Below are 22,855 nucleotides of genomic sequence, written 5' to 3'. Positions count from 1 at the left end.
GATTGGAAGAAATCTATAAATACCAAGATATTTCTTTCCAGGCCACTTATCCAGAAATCTTCGAAATGCAGTCCTGTAAATTTTCATTTGATACCCTGTAAAGAAATATCTTCAAATTAGAATGTGATTCACATTTCTCTGTTTTTATTTATTTGTTTGGAGGTTGTATTGCTCTAATTAATATTACTGTTGGAAGGAGAGGAAGCAGAAAATCACTGTGATTTATGAATTTGTTGGACTTCGATTAATTTTCCAGTCGATATAACACAAGGGAATATTTTAATTTGAGGCTTTGCTGCAACAATGTATGGAATACGTTATTGTACTAATAGTTTTATATTACGCTTCCACCTGTTCTTAGTATGAGGGTGATTCACTTATACCGAAGAGGAAGACGTTTCAATTAAAATCCCGTAATATTAGGCCTAATTTTTAAATTATTGAACTCCCAAACTAAAATAAACAGTGTGATCATACAAAAAAAAATTCTCTTGTTCTTCCACTCTACTACTTATTCTAGTTAAAACATAACAGCTAAATCACCATATAGTCAAACATTCATTACCAGATAATCTTATTTGGTCTTTAAATGCAATTATTCAACTTGGGGCAAAACTAACAAAAATTGTGTAATAGCCTATTGAATAGACGACAATTCACTGTATTGAAAATTTATAGCAGTCTATCTAAGCTTATAAGCTAATATTTATGGAAGTTGAACTCTGATCAGATATAGCAATCAATGATTTTTTTCTCATAACCTCAACAATAACACATAACCTCTCTTTCACACACCTTCGCTCTAGCTTTTGGCTTGCTTTGATTCTGTATGCATTTTTTTTTATTTCATCTGGTCGAACATCTTCGATTCAACACAAACTATCGACATTGATCGAGATCCACATCTCGAATATGCGTGTTCATTGAATTGCGAGTTCAACCAACAGATGGCAGTTGCGTTCATTCAGAAGCATTCCATACGTAAGTTTCGATTGTCAGAAATCTTTCTTGCTGCAAGCATTAAAACTATTTCAAAGTAGAATTTATTTTCTATTTTTAGATGTTATGTTCATCACTTTGTTGTAGTGTTTTAAAAATAAATCAAAAGTGATAAGACTCTTACAGTATGATTAGCTTACATTACGACTTTAGTTTGTTCCATTGAATGTGAATACGTGTCTTGTATCGCACGGTATCATTATTTCATTCGTAAACATATGTTGCGCGTTTAAATAGCTTCGAATTTTTCTCTTGCTACGTTCGTTATTTCCACAACGATGTCCCGATTTGTTCATTTTCTTGAAAGAGACAGTACTTCCATCGGTCCTCATCCTTCGCCCTCACGTCGTGCCTACATACACACGTCAAAGCAGACAGCAACGCCACCATTTTTTTTCGGTAATCGTTCCTTGCGCGAGCTATATAGTAGACATATCATAATTGTGGGCCTTCCTGGTCAAGGGGCGGCATGACTCAGGGACACCGTTGAGACATTTTAGAACAGTCACAAAACAATGGACAAATAGCCAATCTCGTGGACAGAAGATAACTTTGTTCTCTTATCCACAACGAGAATCGAACCGACACAGCCATGACGACGGGTTTTTTTTTCCTGCATTGTGCAAAATTGAAGTATAATTTATTTTCTTAATACGTAGCCTACTATATTTACCTCTGATTGAGGTTCTGGCTGGTATATATGTACAGTATATCCAGTGCTTTTCTTCTGGAGAAAAAGGTGGTTGAACTCTGCGTATAATTTATTATAGCAGACGGGGAGATCATTACTGTCCAGTGCAAGATATCAGGCGATATGTTTGTATACATCTGAAATCTGATTAATGTAATACTGTATGTACTAGTCAGTGATGTATGCAATGAAGGGGGGAAAGAACTGGTAAACCTACCCTATTATCTCCTGACTTAGTTGTTTCATGATGATAATAATGATGAAGACGATAGCGACGACGATGAAGACAACTACTAGTGGTACTACCGAAATCCCAGAACCAGGGCACTTTTTTGTTTAGAAATACACCACTGCGTAGTTTAGATTTCTGAAATTACAGTTTAAATCATTCGATATGTTGGAATGCTATTTGAATATATGTATTTTAAGAGATTATTAAATTTAACGACACTATCAAATATGTGGTCATCTTGCGTCTATGCAATTGGTGTTAGCGATATGACGCCGAGGATTTCCCGTGGGATTGTCTTACAATTGAATCGTTCATTGTTAAAAAGCACTAAGGAATTCCTTTCTATATTGTGATAAACAAAGAAAACTCTTCTACAGGCTTAATAATATTAAAGTTATATTGTTTCTATGTTTACGTATTTTTTTCTTAGTTGATTTATTTTACCACACTTTATCGACTGCGATGGTTATCTATCGTCTAAGTCAAATGTGGTGGTGATGATACTCTCTTCTGTTTTACCCTACCAGTAAACGGCCCCACGTAGTATGACTGACATGTGACTAGTATGACGCAAGAGTACCCTCTCGGACCCACGAAACAAATGGAGACTTTGGGGAGAAAACTATTATATTCCCAATAGTCAACGCATTCAAATTGGTTTCAAGAGTTCAAATATTTTGTACTTCTCAGGATTTACACCATGTCCCTTTGAGGAAATGTATACCTAAAGCAGCAAACAGAGATATCGCGGAACTTGTTAATGTGAGATCAGGACAGTGAATCTCGACTCAGATACACGGATAAACAGTGATGGCCGAGGAAGGATTTGTACAGCTACACTAGCCTTCGAGCGACGTTAAAGCTGCACTTTGCATAGGGACACATTACAATCAGACAGGTACTTTATGTATTTTGAATTTGGTAACAATGCTGAATTACGTGGTGATGAAGTTAATCTTTCCAGAAGAGTTCGCTAATATCATTTCCGGTTTTCTTTTTGCGTTTGTGTTGAAGGTGTGTAGTTATGTCAGTGCTTGTTAATATTAAATTGGTTAAAATTATGCTTTTATTTGTAGCTCTCATTTGTAATTTGTTTTAATCTGTGAATTGGATACACCATACCCCTGGTTTAGTGACGTGAGACTGTTAGAGGCAAAAAAAGTGGAAAGATGTAAACAGAAGCGGGACCATGTTAATAGTTCGTGTGGTGGTTGGAAGTCAACACGCAGAGATTTTGACAGACGAAGAGAGTGTACGAGTTCATCATCGAAAGCAGCAGGTGCAGTTTATGTTATCGGTGAGTGTGAAAATATTTCTATTCCGTCATAAATATAATAATGCACTAAGTAATTATATAGTAAGCTTCGGCCACGTCATCTTTCCGTAACACACACACACAATATGTTTAGTCAACTGTCCGAAGACAGATCTGAACCTCACAAGTGATACCAAATGGCATCACTTATGAGACTACTAGGACAGGAGATAATGGAGTAGGGTGGCCATCCCCCCTCCATTGCATACATCGCCGATTAGCTACATATCCCACTAATTAGACAAACCAGATGTACACAAATAATTGGGTGGCTCAGTGCCAGAGTTACCGGTGAATCTTTCTTATATCCCAGGCACTAATAAATAAATAAAAAATACCTTTAAAATGCCTTGGATTTAAAGTATTGAGTAGTAGATAATTTATGTGATCACTCGGAGAGCTGTAAGCCCACCCTAAATACGTACCTTACTTATATACAAAAATCGTCATGCGTGAACGAAGAATACCGCCATATTTCCTTAATGTAAGAGTGGGTTTCAGTGTTGCCAACATAGTAATAATATACACACCTAATCAAACCTAACCTAACCTTTCTCATGATACTACATACCTAATAAGACGCAATCAATGTAAATAATTCAGGTTTTACCGTGATTTATTGTATTATTTTAATTTCAATCGTTAATTAATTTATTTTTATTTATTTATTATTTATTTTTTAAATTTTATATTTACTTATTTTCAAAACTGCCCTTGTCCATTCCCATAACTGTGGGAAATCATGAAAAACGTTTTTAAGTCTAAAATTTTTTACCAGCTAGGCAAGAGACATTATGAAACCAAAGAGGTTGGGTACATTTACTGTAGTATCAAATGGGAGCATGAGATTCTTTGTTTACAAAGCTGAAACTAATATTTAGTTACGATTTTGCTGTGAACAAAAGTCAGTTCGATTCCAGTAGTCACTTTTTTAACTCATGATTTGAGTGGTTTAGAGGGAGTTATGAAGCTAGATTATGGCAGTTGTATGTAGAGATATATTTGAAGAATGCATGGACACAGGAAGCTCATTTTCGTTTTCAGATCTACGAGAGACCTTTTGAAAATGAGCTCCTCAATTCCTACAATCTGGCATTAGAGGCGGTAATATATGGAGACAAAACAACCCACAAATAGTTTGAAATGGATGAAAGTTGAAACATCGGAGCCGAAATGTATTTTATATATTTCAATATTACCCCATTTTCAGTTGTAGATATTCAAATTTCAACCCTTTCAATTACTTGTCATATTATTTACTTTTAAACTAATTTTCGCTTTGATAGAATGAATCTATTTCTTTTAAAAAGTGCAGTTTAGGGTTAAACGAGTGTTGAGTGACTTCCGCCGATTTTGGAATAGACACCGACACACTTAGGTTAGGTTAGGCTTTTATTATCCCGTCAAGATGAAGGTGAAAGCGATTGAGTGTGATTTTTTGTTTTCTATGTTGGCAGTTCAAGTGCGTCGGTGTCTATTCCAAAATCGTCGGAAGTCGCTCAACGCTCGTTTCACCCAGTTTAGTGCTGAAGACTCTGTAAAGACGAAAAAAATAATGAGCATTGGATTTTCCATTTTGTATGAAAACTATATTATGAAACATAAGTTTTCTAGAATCTAGATGCGTTTTACTTAGTGTGAGAATAATCTTCTGTTGCCCATAAGTGGCTTTAAAGAACACTTAGTTCGTTATTAAATCCACATTATATATATATATATATATATATATATATATATATATAATTTTATACGTGAGTAATCAAGTCGACATGCGAATAAGCAAATGTAAACACACGAAACGGATCTGGGTGATGGGTCATTACAACTTTGAACAGGTCTGACTCACAGAGGACAGCTTGTATGATCCATGTACACTTAACTTGTATTCAAAGTAACCAAACGCAGGACTTTAATTATTAGGTAAATAAATAGCATCATGTAAATAGCACCAACTATTAATTATGCATTTAGTTATATGTTTAACACACCATCGTTAAATAAAAATTTAAGTCAAATGAATAATTCATATAGTAATATGCTTGGGGATTTCTTGTATAACGCTAAGGCACCACGCGTACTTTCAATGCCCAAAACGATTGTTCATAGCCTTGTTCCAGATTATTTATTATTACACAGTAATAATGTGCCTCATACAATAAACTAATGTGGACTATAATGTAACTCAACCTAGAGCCGCGTCCTTCATCCAGACCGTCCGGGTTCGATTTCCGGCCTGATACTGATAGAATGTGTGGTGAAGAGACGTTGCAAATTTTTTCTCAGCATGCTCCCGTTTCCATACTTTATTCCACCAGCACATTGGACCACCTCATTTAATTTACAGTATCACATGTAGCAGTCCTCGTGTCGAGTCTCGAATATATAAAACCCATCCAAGCATCATTGTAAGGGTTCTGAAAACGTGTACAATGTATCGTTAATAGGCATATTAAGGTAGTATATATATATATAATAATAATAATAATAATAATGATTTATTTTAGCTGGCAGAGTTAAGGCCGTAAGGCCTTCTCTTCCACTCAACCAGCAAAAAGTGTATATACATATGCATGAACTTACAAAGAATCCAACAATTTGATTTAGATGAGAGTTACATGTATACAAAAGTTATTTACAAATTAAACAACAAAATACTATGGACTATTAATTAAACACTGAAATAAACTGTGTAGCAGAATTAAACTAAAATACAGAGAATGTTAATATATTTCAAATAATATTAGATAATAGAAAGAGATTATTACGAGACAATTAAAATACAGCACAATCAGGATGATGTCTAAAGAAAGAAGTAACAATGTAGTCAGTGATAGTTTAAATCAGTATGATTGGAGTGAAATGCTAATAAGGTTATCTTTTAAGCTGTTCTTAAAGGTAGCCCCTAATACTTTGTGACAAGGAATTCCATTGACGCGAGGTGGATATTGTAAAAGATGATGAATAACAAGATGTTCTATAAAGAGGTATACTTAGCGTGCCACAGATAAGTGATCTGGTATTTACGTCGTGGTTAGAGTATAGATAAGAGAAACGAGACGAAAGGTAATTTGGTATTGAAGTGTGCAGAATTCGAAAGAGTAAAGACAAAGAGTATAAAGTTCTACGTTCTTTAAGTCGGAGCCACGAGAGACTTGCGAAGGACGGTGATATGTGATCATACCGTCGGATGTTGCACACGTATCTGACGCACATATTCTGAGCTCGCTGTAACTTGACTGACAATTCAGAACTTAGGTCACTTAACAAAACGTCACAATAATCGAAGTGCGGCGTTACTAGGGTTTGCACTAGGGTAAGTTTTAGTTGCTGGGGCAAGAAGTTTCTCAAGCGACTCAAACAGTGAATGGAGGAACAGATTTTTTTTATCGTTTCTTTAACTTGAAAATTCCAACTTAGATTATTATCAAAAAAGAAGCCAAGATTTTTTACGACAGATGAATAAGGGATTAGCGTGTTGTTAAGGGTAACAACTGAAAGATTACTGTTATTAAGGGAGTTAACTAAACGCTTATGTCCAATAATTATGGCTTGAGTCTTACTTGGATTAAGTGCGAGTCCGAAATTGGCCGCCCAAGTGGAGACAGTGGCTAGGTCACAATTTAACTTGTCAATCGATTCATTGATCGTAGGCTACATAGTGACATGCGCAGTACTAATTAGTCGGTCAAAAACAATAATAATAATAATAATAATAATAATAATAATTACGGCTTTTAAGGAACCCGGAGGTTCATTGCCGCCCTCACATAAGCCCGCCATTGGTCCCTATCCTGAGCAAGATTAATCCAGTCTCTACCATCATATCCTACCTCCCTCAAATCCATTTTAATATTATCTTCCCATCTACGTCTCGGCCTCCCCAAAGGTCTTTTGCCCTCCGGCCTCCCAACTAACACTCTATATGCATTTCTGGATTCGCCCATACGTGCTACATGTCCTGCCCATCTCAAACGTCTGGATTTTATGGTCCTAATTATGTCAGGTGAAGTATACAATGCGTGCAGCTCTGTGTTGTGTAACTTTCTCCATTCTCCTGTAACTTCATCCCTCTTAGCCCCAAATATTTTCCTAAGCACCTTATTCTCAAACACCCTTAATCTCTGTTCCTCTCTCAAAGTGAGAGTCCAAGTTTCACAACCATACAGAACAGCCGGTAATATAACTGTTTTATAAATTCTAACTTTCAGATTTTTTGACAGAAGACTAGATGTCAAAAGCTTCTCAACCGAATAATAACAGGCATTTCCCATATTTATTCTGCGTTTAATTTCCTCCCGAGTGTCGTTTATGTTTGTTACTGTTGATCCAAGATATTTGAATTTTTCCACCTCTTCGAAGGATAAATCTCCAATTTTTATAGTTCCATTTCGTACTATATTCTGGTCACGAGACAATAATATACTTAGTCTTTTCGGGATTTACTTCCAACCCAATCGCTTTACTTGCTTCAACTAGAATTTCCGCGTTTTCCCTAATCGTTTGTGGATTTTCTCCTATCATATTCACGTCATCCGCATAGACAAGAAGCTGATGTAACCCGTTCAATTCCAAACCCTCTGTGTTATCCTGAACTTTCCTAATGACATGTTCTAGAGCGAAGTTAAAAAGTAAAGGTGATGGTGCATCTCCATGCTTTAGCCCGCAGTGAATTGGAAAAGCATCAGATAGAAACTGGCCTATAAGAACTCTGCTGTAAGTTTCACTAAGACACAATAATAATAATAATAATAATAATAATAATAATAATAATAATACTATATATTTATTTTATGAATATGTGAGAACCAAGGTATTTTGCCTATGATAGTTTAGCGGAAAAAGACAAAGTAATAATAATTATACAGTGTAAACAACAGAGATTGTAAGAGCCATTTTGTAATTTTATAATTAGTTGCCAGAACAGATTGTGTGCGTGAAACCCAATAGTCTACAAAAGTCATAATGTTGAAATACAAAGAGGAAGTATACCCTAGTTAAGTAAGCAATCACGTCGCCAATAGTATATGATTTGGATGGAAAAAAATATTTTTGTGCGAGATCGTGCGTATTTGCTTGTTTTCTGCACAGAACCAATACGCGGTAAGTGTGAAATACCACATTCAGTATTCCCAACGTAACACACATAACAATTTCCCTCTTCTTACCGCTTAAGCGCGACATTCATTTTACTGCTTTAGGCTTTTAACATATTATTTTTAGAGACGTTTAACATAGTAATAATTATAAATTGGAAACTTACCACTGCAATTTCACCTAAATTGCAATGTTAATTATTGCCTTTAAATATTTTAAAAAAATTAAGTAAAGTCTACTACTCCACGAAACTTATTGCATTCCTGATACAAGTAACATTAAGGAAGCCGTGAAAAAATCAACAAGACTCCAGATGCCGATGTTATTACTGCAATATGTTATATAAATAATATTGTTAAAATGTTAAAATGAAAAATAAATCATTACATAACCTTACCGTTTGTTTTAAGTTCGCATTTATAGACTGGGGGAAAAAAAAAAGACAGACGTATATCGCGGCCTGCTGGAGTATAATAAACACAGAAAACATTTTATAGCAACAATGTTGAAGAAAGATATTTTGGTTTTCCGAAGTTGCAGTCATTGAACAGAAACCAACATGGAGATTTCATTGCAACTAATTAGAAATTCGTCTTTCAGGTATGTAATAAACGATCTTCGCACAAAATAATGTACGATACACGAGCGGTATGTTTGTTTTCATGTTCTTGGAAATTAAAAAAGCTCAACTACGTTTCGCCTTTTCAGTCTTTTCCTCGAACATGAAAACGTCAACATACCGCTCTTGTAACGTATATTACTATTGCCGTTCCTGAAAAATGTTGCTCTGTGCACTTAGCCTATAATATTTTTGTTTAAACTCTTCAGTTATACAGTACATAACAAAATTAATAATTATTTGTGTATGTGTGTGTATACACACACACACATGGTGAACAATAAGTGTGAAATATTGCTAATAACGTCTTAAATTTCAATTTTTCAAAAAATAGTTTTATACAAAAGCTGTTGGAGATAAACCATACAATATGATGTCAGTGTTCGATAAAAGTTAGTTGTTCAGGCATACAGGGCGTGACAGAAAACTTAAGTTTTTTAATGGCACTCTACTGTATATTAAAATTTACATATTTCGAATCTCCATTAAATTTTATATATCAATGTATAGAAATTTTACCCATTAACCCGTTTTATATCTTTTAAATGCCTCTTAAACTTGTTTCGTGGACTTCGAAATTGCGACAAATAAGTAGGGCCTATGCAAAATCATGTTGATTAGGCCATAAAAGTAAACAAAACACTTTGACTAACCAAATTTTACCACAGGTGCTCAAAATTAGAACCATTCACAGCCAAACAAAGCCCGAGTCTATGACGAAAATAGTCTGCTGTAAATATGAGATGGAACCGATCAGTCATGTAGGTAACTGTGAGAAAGATAAGAGACTCTGCGTTTGTTATTGGTATAGAGATTGTGCAGTTGATTAGGGACTATGCAAGTTAGGAGTTTTAGTGCATATAGACACTGGGGAAGAGGTTTAGAAATACTGTTTTAGGAAAGAATGTGGCCGCCAATGTCTTTGTTTGGAACAAGTAAATAACGTTGTTAATAAGCCATTCAAAGATTGTTCGTAACTCTTGAATAGGAAGAGAGTCAAGAACTTTGCGCCGGGAATATGAATTGTGACGCTTGGAAAATGTACATTGTTCGGTAATTTTAACCTTCCTATTATGTTCGAAACTTTGTAACACATGTTGTGAATGGGTCAGTTTGACCCAGGATTTGAAAAATGGATATAATGGTTAAATATCTTCTTTTATTTATGCCTCGGTTCAAAAAAAGCAAATAATGTCTTATTTTCCAATGTGTGGACACAAAATAATTACCGATTTAATCTATGCGAATGTTGCATTAGGCCTAAAATGTTTGCATGATCTTGGCATAGGAATAATTTGCACCTATTGCATTTTTGACAGTCTTTGGTCTTTCTTCGGTCTACATTCCTTTTTGTTGCACTTTCTCCTGAACTAGTTCCTGGAACATTTTCCAAAAGTAGTTTTATCTTCTGAGGCAGGCTTCTTCATCTTTTTTTCTCGCATTGCTTGTGTTAATTGTAGGCCTAGTCCAATTCCTTCAGGAACAATCTTCATCTGTACAATTTATTTGGATTGTACTCGCATGAATATATAATACATAAGCCTTTATTCCTTCAATATCGACTACATTATAAAACATACAATCAGATCATCTTTTGGTACTCGTTTTGCAAGTGTAGGTACTGGCACGTTTATCTGTGATGTCAATTCCTCCTTCGTTTTGTTGTAATGTAACAAGATTTCAGGCTTTCTGTGCTCTTCTGAAGATAGACTGTAATCGTGATGCACTGTGGACAGCAAAATCACTGATTTATTCTTCTAAGACACATGCGACGTCGGGCTGAAATTCGAAAATGCTTGGACACCCTGGTCTCGTACAGTTTAGCTGCATATCTTATGGTTTGTTTTTTCTCAGAGCTCTGACTAAAGTCAGATTCCTCTTGAGAAGTTCCTCGGCCAAAATATAATAATCCGTAGCGCTACAGCCCACGAAGGGCCAAGACCGACCAGTTGGCTGCTGGCCTCACGGCCGCATGCCGAAGCAGAGGTGCACGATCATCCAACCAGAATGGAGGTATCGTGAGGTTAGCCCCCCAGCCGTTATAGCTGATTTGTGTAACCGGATTTCGCTAATTATCATAGCTCCCCAAGTGCATCACGATGCTGGGTGGGCACCAGTCCCATACCCTGGCGAAATTTCATGAGAAAATTTCTTCCCCCATGAGGACTCGAACCAGCGCGCATTCCGTAACGCGAGTCCTACGTAGGATGCCTTAGACCACGACGCCACGGCGTGGGACCGGCGAAAATATAGCTGGTGAAAAAATTGTCCATGGTGATGTTTCGATCATTCTTTTCAATGCTACCAACATTTCTGCCTTGGTTTGTTTCTCGTGGTCAACTTTCTGGCTTTGCTTTGCACACTTCTGCTGCATAAACATATTATGCTGTTTTTACATCACAATTTGATACCATACTTCCCTCTGAATTTTGAAAGTGTGTACTGGCGGAAGGGACATTTGTCTCGAAATGACACCAACTGTTCTTATACTGACATATTAGTAGGGTAGGAATATTTTTGGCATTTATTCCACAAACATGTAGAAAAAAGATATAATAGCAGCCAATTTATCATGACGTCATCTCACTGGTCGAACTGATTTGTTGTCAAACCTGAGAAACCTGCTAGAGGTTTGGAAAAATTGAAGTGATACTGTTGCACAGAAAACAACTCTGCCATACATACTGTCCCACAGTTCTTGAACTGATTATCCAGCAGATCTGTGCACACCGGCTAATATCAGAGTGAGTGAGTGAGAGAGAGAGAGAGAGAGAGAGTGTGTGTGTGTGTGTGAGAGAGAGTGTGTGAGTGTGTGTGAGAGAGTGTGAGAGTGTATGAAAGTGTGAGAGTGTGTATCGGAACACAACAATAGTACGTAACTCATAATTAAAATCAAAATCCGTGACTGGGTCTAAATGACCCAAACACAATAGATGTGTCAAAGTGAAATATATGACGAAGTACTATATTTTTGTGGATAAAAGTAATAGGAAATATTCGTAATGATGTTTTTTAGGATTACTCAAAGCCCTTAACATTATCGCTGTTTTTGTACGATTTGTGTTAATTTTAGTAAATGCAATGGGTCATTTAGACCCATTCACAATAGGAAGGTTAAAGATACTTTAACGTCCTGAGTCCTGAGAGTACGAGTATAGTATATTATACTATACCTGCGGAATTTTTTCAGCATTTTTCGTCATGTCAGTGACTTTTCTTTTGAAGTGTGGAATTATATTGAACTTTGAAAATAAAACAACAAATGTCTCAGGACTCAGGAGGTTATGGTGACGTCACGAACGTATTTGTAGCCAATACGGCAGTCATGTTAGATTAATTAGTCACTTCTTTCGTAAACAAAATTGATAAAACCCACAGGATATAAGATACACAAATTTACTAATTTTTAGGGGGCTACACCCCCTAAACTCCCAAATATTCATTGCATCGACAAAATTTTCAAGCAACATATACCACAACATAATAAAAAAGTCATACATCACACAAAAATATTATGTGGTTTTTATATTATTTACGAAAATGGCTACAAATATTAAATCCAATATGACCACCGTATAGGGATATAAAAATGTTCGCGACGTCAACAATAAAGCCATGGCCATCCAGTTTACTCAACACAAAAGTTAAAAAAAATACACAAAAACAACTCAGCACACAACATTTTAAATCACATACATAATCACAAATTGTAGGAATATCAATACTGAAATCAAGTTCAGGACACGCGGCTTTCAATGTATACTAAATCATGCACCTATGCATAAATAAATGCAGTATTCTGTTGAACAGAAAGTATCCAACAGCCAAATCATGCATTTTTCCACATACACAAATAAATCCAAAGGAATAAGTACATTTCTCAGATCACTTGCTCCACAAACTACAAAAGCCTTCGAAAAGTAAAACACTCTTCACACTACTCAAATTATGAGCTAAACTGAACCAAGTGATCGGACAATCACATGCCATGTTCAACTCTGATGCAACGAACTTTAAAATTTGAAAAATGTTCAAATGTCAAAACGACTACGATATACCGCACGACTCCAACTATCGATCTATCGTTCAAAATACCGCCATCTTATAAGGTAATAATTTAAATCACTAATGACGCCATAATTTCCACTATATTTTTAAAAGTAGCACTTTCTCTTGTAATTACATTTTTTGGCATTATAATCTGTACGAATATGAGAATATGAATTTGCGTTCAATATTTTATAATATTGTACCGAGCTAGTTGTAACGAAAATCGAAATTACGTATATATATATATATATATATATATATATATATATATATATATATATATATATATATATATACAATTGCAGTTTTGATCTCACTACTACAAAGTGAGTTACTGGTGTAGCTCAAGCGGCAGGTGCATTTCTCTTGCCTGCAGATTCGGAACAACGCTCGGACGTGGTTTCAATTTGCGCCTGGGCTGATTATCTGGTTGAATTTTTCCGAGGTATTTCCCAACTGTAAGACGAGTGTAAGGCCCGTAACACACTTGCAGAGTTTTCGCCAGCGAGAAATGTGTTGCGAGAAAATTAAAACATTGATAACATGGATTCAAATGAACGTCCACACACTGGAAGAGATTCTCGCTCAAGGCAAAAACCTCGCGCGAGTTTCTCGCTGGAATCGGTAGCTCAGCGAATTTTCTTGACACTTTTATCAAAGATGTTTGACATTTATACTCCTTATGACGATTGAATGCAGAAAAAGATATCACAGGTGGCGATGAATTGTATTATTTTTATTTGAAAATGAGGAAAGATGGCTGATAATATTGCAGTGAGAAACTTATCGAACTTGTACGATGTCACCCGTAGGCCTATTTATATGATACAAGGGATGAAAACTATAAAAACACGAAACTTAAAGAAGAAATCTGGAGACAAATATCAGATTATCTGAAAATAAATAGGGCTATATTTTATTTTGATGAGATTTAATAGTATTGATTAAACATTTGAAATAATGTATCTATATGTCTTAACAGTTTACGTAATTTTAATCAGAATATAGCAAAGAATTCTCTATCATATCATTAATGGCAAAAAAAAAAAAAACTGTGGCCCATTGAACCTGAAATAACGCCTAAACGTATCATTCAAATCGAAAACAGTGTCCAAAACTCGCCCTTATTTTCGTAAGATACAATGTGATTCTCAGCTATTTCTGGCTTTAATTTTAGGCCTACTTCTTCTTTTCGTGAACAAAATATGTTCATGTAACTCCGTTTCCTCATCATCTGAATACTCAGATTCAACATAGCGTTCGTACGTAATTTGTAAAGTACGACAATATACTTACAGGTTATATATTTAAGTACGACAATAGGCTATACGTAAATATATAACCTATAATATTTCCCCCAACGAGTGATTACTATAATCAGAAAAATGCTTTCTGCATGAATGCAGTGCATAGATGATCATAGCGAGGTGTGATCTGTGATAGCGAGAACTCGCCAAGTGTGTGGAGGAAGGGTCTTCGCCTCTTTCTCGCAACACATTTCTCGCTAGCGAAAATTCTTCAAGTGTTTTTAACCACATGGCATCTCGCCGAATAGAGTGCATACTTTTCATCTTTGCTCAATAGCTTGAAGGTAGATCGTCAGACTCACTTCTTTCTACCAATTTCAAATGGCGTATGTATTTTTTTTTAATTTGTACTTTCGCACTTGTTTTAGACACCTTTATTTCAACTAGTAGTCCATAATATCACAAACATTGCTAAATGAAGTATACTGTACTTATTTATGAATAAGGAACCTCTTTTAGAGTGACCCTGTAGTGCGCGTTACTTGCTTTTGTGAGCAGGGTGTCTACTGAAAGACACGTGACGTAATGCATGCCCCGTACACACTTACTGTATACTCATTCCAATATTGTTGGACTAAGAAAACAGTCTCTTCTAATAGTAATAACTAGACTTCGTGGAATTGCCACGAGAATCGCAAGGTTTACTGCGCACGCGGTATGGACTGTATGAGAAGGGGGCGTGCAAACGATTGAGTATGCCTCTGATGTAAACACTGAGCAGTATATTGCGGTTACAATACAACCTGTATCCTGCATTCAAGAAATATAATGAATGATCATTGAAGTAGCAAAATGTCTAAACATGTAAATACACAATTATTTTATAGTGATATATATTAACTCTTAAAATTTAATGTAAGATACATCATCCTTGAATATGTGCATTGCAGATAAGAGTTACGTACATTTTGAGATACTGCAAAGTAATCTCCTCTGATGGTCACTTAAACAGTTTTTATTTTGGGGAAATGTACGTTCAACATCACACGATGTAATACGTACATATTTGAAGAACGGAAAGTCACTACTTTTTAATACTCCAACTTCAGATGTCTTGTCGTGATCTGATAGTACACCATTTATAATACGAAGTTGTGAATAGGCAGAATTTTTAGCAATAATGTTTCTCAACTTACATTTCACTTTTTCTGAAATTAATGAATTGTTATTTTGGATAACGGTTTGTGATACTTTATCCACTATATTAAGGGCTTCTGAGAGTTGTAGTTCAGACGATTCTGACAGGATGATGCTTTTGGACACGATTTTAAAATTAGAATCAATAAACAGAATATCTTCCAATAGCTGTTCAGAAGGCAATGATTTTACAGTTGCAACAGCGGAACTGTCTGTGCTATCTAATGCATCAATTACCTCCATTATTTTGCCGTAATATTCTGTATAATAATTAACAGCATACAACCACGTTTTCCAGCGGGTCAAGATTGGCTGCGGGGGTAAGGGTATTTCAGGGGCAATTGTTTGGAACAGCAACACTCTCATTGTAGTATGTTTGATGGAATTCTTGTCTGCACTGAACAGATGTTAAGCGTTGACTAATCCAACCACAGTAATGCAAAAACAAGTGCTTACATAGGTATACATTAGCTGTAGCTGCTCTATCTATTTGGACCGGTCACAACTCTTAACATGAACAGCTTATACTACAAGACTGGGCGGCCGCTCACCTCCTCTATACTACCGTACATCGGCAACGTGATAGCATGCTGCGTGTGGCAATTCAACGAAGTCTACACATTACTGTTGAAACCTATTGCAATGTACTACAATGTAGCCTACATTTTCAATGTCTCTTAACAGGATTTCCTTTCATTTTCGGAGAGACATGATTTGAATTCCGAAAGAGCTCTTTCCACGTCACAAGACTTGACAGGAGCAAGTTTGAAGAAGGGAATATCACGTTTATATACTTCAAGAGCAGCCAAACTTGGGCCGTATTTAGCCCTTCAGGTTCATCTCTAATTTTACACATAGCAGAAGATCCTCCACATTTCCGAAACAAATTTTAAAATTTATCTTTCATTGCTGCACTTGCCTCACCTGTAGCTTGGTTAATGACTCGGACAAATCATCGGCATATTGAAGGGCTTTAACAATTTCCAGGTTTCCCGATTCAAATATTATGATTGCTCTTGCTACATGTTTGTTTGTTAGAAAAGTTAGAAAGAGGTATATGTGATATTTCGCCACTCTAATCGAAAAACTGTCTTTAGTATAGAGCGAGTTTATTACGTCGACGATTGCATGAAAATATCTTCTAACCACGTTCCCCAACTAAATATGACCGATCTTGGAGGTACAGGTAAATCTGGTGTCATTTCCCGAAATATTGATAGTCTAGAAAGAGCTTTTAAAAATAGTTTTGACATAACTCGGATGCCAGCTAACTCGATGCACTCGCCTGTTGCTGAATGGGTTCTGTATGCTTAGTACCAGCCTAGATCATATATACCCAGATTGCTCTGCTTTGACGGTAACAACTTTTGTCAGGTTTACTATGCTGCCATCTAGTTATTACATAAGGAGTCACGTCATAACTGCCATTTGAATTGCATTAGCGACTGTACTGCCATCTCGTGTTCGTTTACGGCTGACGGGTGGCGATCCTGGCGGGTGTTCTCTTCAAAGTGCAACCGATTTTAACATAGGAATGAGCAATCTATATGTGATTTGAGGTACCAGATTAGTTGCCGTCGCACACTACGTTTACGAACAGTTTACGGGACAACAGGCGCACAGTAGCTATATTCTGGTGTCTGGAATTATGTAATCTTAATCCTGTGTTCATTCAAAGTATTCGCCCGAGGGTAGGTACTTCACTGCAAACCCAGCATACTCCAATCTTTCCTATTTTCTGCCTTCCTCTTAGTCTCCCCATATGATCCATGTTTTGGTATGGAATGTGCCAGCCCTAGTAACTGTACAGCTTCCACCGTATATAGTCCATACTACAGAACGTCCATATGATAAAACGTCCAGAAGGTCAAAATGTCCATACGATGAAAATGTCCATGTACTAAATGTCCATATGACAGAAAGGCTATATGATAAAATATTCGTTAGGTCAAAATTCCATACTGTCAAACGTCCATAATGTCCAAGTTCAAAGAAAAATTCTGCTTGAATAGAACACAATAAATTTTATTCCATAACTCGTACAAATAAGTTATTAATCATCGGGAACCGGAGCCCCACTTTTAAGATGGTAACCAATACTTTTAAGATTTAAGAGAATTTCTCCTTTTTCTTTGTACCTGTTGTAGTTTCTCACAATCTGAAGAATTTGCCTTTGATTCGTCAAATACGTCTCATTCCCGGCTCTTTGATTTGTGTTTGCCTCACTCTTGCTTGCAATATTTGTGTCCAAATTCCATTTTCTTCGCGCTTTAGGCACTGTATAAATCGCCAAGTGGATGGATGTACAGCCATCACGCGTTGAAGATTGTGTCAGTCTTCTACCGCGTTGATTGTGTGCTGCATGCCTTTCAGGCTTGGGAGGTTCCTGTTCCTGTATCGCCAATATATTTTTGTCCTATCTCTATTAAAGTCATGATGTTGGTACAGGTATCCAGAAGTGGCTTAAGTGGTTTACCCTTCTAGGTTGGCACTAACTGAGGATTTCGTTCCGTCTTTAAAAAATTCAGTTCTGATTAGTTCTGCATTTGAAAAATTTTACATAGGTTACTATAACTATCATGAACGATGGATATAGTGTACATTATAGAGCTATGGACATTATGTCTCTGAACATCAGATTGAAGAGGACATTACAGAACTATGGAAATTTTGACTCTGGACGATTTAACATGGGCATTTTAAACGTGGACATCATTCCATGGACATTTTGACGTATGGACATTATAATCCTGGACATTATGTCTGGTAATCACTGTACAGAGTGAAATGGCCATAACTGCATTAATTTTAAGAACAGAATTTTTAGGTTGTAAGTAACCAAAAAGTCAAATGTCATTTTAGTGTTTCAATAACGATTTAGCCGGAAAAAAATTTGAAGTTTATGGTAACACTATTGGGTATTGAGACGTATGAGTGTTAATATATCAACGCGAAGAACAAGCCGAAAAGCAAATTCCTGTGCCATTTCTCCGTAAAGCGCTCCATTTGTGTATTTTTAAGTAGGTTATTTTACGACGCTTTATCAACATCTTTGGTTATTTAGCGTCTGAATGAGATGGTGATAATGCCGGTGAAATAAGTCCGGGGTCCAGCACCGAAAGTTACCCATCATTTGCTCATATTGGGTTGAGGGAAAACCCCGGAATAAACCTCAACCAGGTAACTTGCCTCAACCAAGAATCGAACCCGGGCCACCTGGTTTTGCGACCACACGCGCTAGCCGTTACTCCACAGGTGTGGACTCATGTGTGTAATAATGCACAAAATTAATTGATTAAATTTCCGTCACACTGTAAATGCGTTTTTAATCACTTAATTTTGTACGTTATTACACAAATGAAGCGTTTTTCGAAGAAATGACAAAGAAATATTCTTTTCGGCTTATTTTTCGCGTTAATATCTTACCATCCACATGTCTCAACACCCGATAATTTTATCACAAATGGACTTAAAACTTCAGAAAAATTATTATTTTTTTTCCGGCTATTGAAATATCAAAATGATATTTCACTTTTTGGTTACTTACAACCTAAAGATTTTGTTCTTATAATTAATGCAGTGTACTTATTTTCAACCAATAGCTGAGCACGATTATCGGTGCGATGTTTGTTAATAGAATGTTTCAGTATACATATATAATTTATATCAGCCCTGGGACGACGGGAAAGTAAAACGGAGCTCAGAAGCCCCCGCCCATTTTTTTCGCTTACATTACACTGCCTTATAAAAAACGCACAGTAGGCACTGCGTATGAGTGACTGGTTTCAGGCGACCAGCGAGAGCGAGAAGTTCATGAAAGCTATGATACCTGCCTTATACAGGGACATCATTTTATTTTTACTTCAATTTTTATTGTACCTGAGTTTTTGAATGTACTTCACTCCCACTCCTCTACTAGTGAACTTCCAACTGTTCTCACAGAACCAAGCGTATACAGTCAAAGTCGCCCTAAGGTCGTAGTAAACACAAACAGTATTGAGTTAGTGAGTATAGTACGTTCCAGAAATATGTTCGCGTTTTCCAGTGACGAAAGAGCTTTCAATATTGAATCATATTTTCGCACAGGGACTGTCGTCAGTTTGCCTACGTCGGATCCCGATTTCCCTCATCCGCAACTGTTTAAAATAACTTAAATAAAAGTAATTAACTGTCACGTGATTTCCCCCTTTCTACGATCCTGCGACATAACCACTTGGACTGACAGATAGTCCGAGTAATATTATCTGTGCGAGTCGGCAGAAGTGAAGATTGAATTAACAGTATGTAAGGTACTCTTTTATATAATAGGTGTAGAATTATTTCAACATGAGTTACTAGTACTAAGGACGAAACTGGTAATTGGAATTAGATGCAATAGTCTATAGTGCGATAATATGCACAAAAGAACTGAAGCCTGTATCTAAATGAACCACCACCATTTTCCAAAATGTGTTTAAATATCCATATTATGATTATTTTTCAATTTAACTTCATTCTCTACATTGTACGCTATTGTGCTGTAGACAGTGTAATATACTCTGCATAATGAATACGTTCGCATGGATAAATCAGTTCGTGAGTAACAACACATTGTTAATACTGTACTATATTTTGATTAAACAAAAACATAATGAAAATTATTAAATCCAAAATTACGATATCTCTTAGTTTACGTAAATTAACTACTTTTCTTCCCTCCTATATTTAGTATTTTACGCCAGAATCATCGAACTTCAATGGATGGGAGTAGCAAGCGGTGTTTCCGGCTCTGAACCATTAATCCAAAGGTATAGCCAGGTTAATATTAAAGATGTTAGTAAAAATAAAATGATGTCTCTGTACAATCCTTCATTGGTCAATGCTTACCTTCCTATCTACTCGTCTCAGCCGAGGAAGGTGGAATGGGGAGTTAAGGTGAAATATCCAGTGACTCGATTGAGTTATTAGTGTGCAGGCCTGACATATGAACACTACGCTTGCAATTACGTCTTCTGAATCTGAGATGCAATTAATGTGCCGTCTACTTTTTAACAATATAAATAAACTGGCATAGCAGCATTAATGGTGTAAAATTAAGGTATTTTCCCCCCATACTGCGCTTTTACATACTAGTAGCTTTTAAGCTCTGAGATGCTTACAGATTCTTCTCTTAGAAATTCTTCGCATTTTCTTCCATATACATGTCGCATCCGTTTCTTAATATACATTATGGAAACCTGCTAATCCTAAGTCGATCTTAAGAATCGAATTCCGTCACTCTAACACGCACGTAATTTTTCTTTTATGCTCGACCATGCCGAAATGTAGTAGCCCTTTAATGCACCTCATTAAAGTACACCTATTCATTATAATTCAGTTGTTTAGCCAATGAAAAATCACCTTTGTATTGATTGTACCATTATAAAACCGCAAGTATCGATTATTATCGGATACGTAATCGAAATACAATTAGCGAAAAGTTACGGAGGCTGGAAATCCAATACTGTCGCAGAAGGTTATGTTTTGTTACTATAATAATTAGCGTTAATTGTAAATAATATTCAAATAAATTCAATTTGTCATCTCGTTTTTCAATTCTAAATCATTTTCCAGGTTATATCAAGCCTAATCTTCATGTTATTCTCTAGATTATATCGAGGTCAGTGACATTCGTGTTTCGGAAAAAATCAATACTTTCGCGTCTGCGCACATCTCACAATTCAGGTCAGTTCCACTCCTCACTTACATAACCATAACATGAATACTTCTGAATAATTTCAAGTTAGAAATATGGTCGAGCATAAAAAGTCGTATGAAACTTGCCTATAATGGTAATTAAGACGCTCGTATGAAAATTATGAAACTCGCTTGCGCTCGTTTCATAAACAAACATACTCGCGTCTTAATTACTACCATTATAGGCTCGTTGCATAATGTAGACTACTATTATTTACTTACGAATGGCTTTTAGAGAACCCGGAGGTTCACTGCCGCCCTCAGATAAGACCTCCATCGGTCCCTATCCTGAGCAACATGAATCCAGTCCCTACCATCATATCCCACCTCCCTCAAATCCATTTTAATATTATCCTCCCATCTAAGTTTCGGCCTCCCCGAGGTCTTTTTCCCTCAGTTATTTCAACTAACATTCTATATGCATTTCTAGATTCATCTATACGTGCTACATGCCCTGTCCATCCCAAACGTCTGGATTTAATATTCCTAATTATGTTAGATGACGAATACAATGCGTGTAGTTGTGCATTGTGTAACTTTCTCCATTCGCCTGTAATTTCTTCCCTCTTAGCCCCAAATATTTTCCTAAGCACTTTATTCTCGAACACCCTTAACCTCTGTTCCTCTCTCAAAATGAGAGTTCAAGTTCCACAATCATACAGAATAACCGGTAATATAACTGTTTTATAAATTATAACTTTCAGTTTTTGGAAAGAAGACTATATGACAAGAGCTTCTCAGTTAAATAGTAGCAGGCATTTCTCATATATATTCTGCATTTAATTTCCTCTCGAGTGTCATTTATATTTGTTACTTTTGCTGCAAGGTATTTGAATTTTTTCACCTCTTCAAAGGATAAATTTATAATTTTTATATTAACATTTCTTACTATTTCCTGGTCACGAGACATAATCATATAGGTCTACTTTGTTTTTTCGGGATTTACTCCAAACCTATCTCCTTACTTACTTCAAGTAAAATTCCCGTGTTTTCCCTAATGGATTTTTTCCTAACATATTCACGTGAACGGCATAAACAAGCAGCTGATGTGACCTCTTTCAGTTCCAAATCCTGTCTGTTTTCGTGGACTTTCGTAATGGCATATTCTAGAGCAAAGTTAAAAAGTAAAGGTGATACATCTCTTGGCTTTAGCTCGCAGTGAATTGGAAAATCATCAGACAGAAACTGGGCTGTACGATCTCTGCTGTATATTTCATTGGGACACATTTTAATTAATCGAACTAACTTCTTGGGAATACCAATATTGTATAAAACTTCTTTCTTTTTTATTTCGATTAGTTGTCGAAGTTGTGAAATTGAATTGTATTTAATTGCGTAAATGTTCAAGAGCGGGCATGGAAGGAGTTGGGACTTTCCTCACTAGATGACGCAGTATGCGAGGAATATGGTTTTGCCACCTACAGGACGATATTTGACTTACTGGCTTGGTTACGTCAATAGAGAATGTTGCCGTGTCTTTCAATAGATGGCGCACGAGCTTTGTTTTTGCATTAGGGTCTCCTTCGATTGGTCTTGTGGGAATGTTAAGATGTTGCATAGTCTCTCAATAGATCGCGCAAGAGCTCCGTTTTTGCTTTGGGGATTCCTTTTGAATTGCGATGTGCATAAACCTCGGTTAAAAATGTGATAACCATGGGTTATGAAAGAATTTTGTTAAGGCCCAATTGTATAAAAC

At 36.2% G+C, this 22,855-nt stretch overlaps 1 long non-coding RNA gene across 1 annotated transcript in view; it reads left to right on the top strand.

Annotated features, from left to right (window-relative positions):
* Window positions 1-2,931: 2,931 nt before the first annotated feature.
* Window positions 2,932-22,855, top strand: part of LOC138707276 (uncharacterized) — a 568,249-nt gene continuing 548,325 nt past the window's right edge. The window contains exon 1 of the long non-coding RNA XR_011334147.1: window positions 2,932-3,219. This is a non-coding gene — a long non-coding RNA (uncharacterized lncRNA). The remainder of the gene's footprint in view (window positions 3,220-22,855) is intronic.

The sequence above is a fragment of the Periplaneta americana genome, chromosome 10, assembly GCF_040183065.1.
Source record: "Periplaneta americana isolate PAMFEO1 chromosome 10, P.americana_PAMFEO1_priV1, whole genome shotgun sequence".
NCBI classification, from domain to species: domain Eukaryota; kingdom Metazoa; phylum Arthropoda; class Insecta; order Blattodea; family Blattidae; genus Periplaneta; species Periplaneta americana.
The sequence above is the reverse complement of the archived record's forward strand: the minus strand, read 5'-3'. Positions and strand labels throughout refer to the sequence as shown.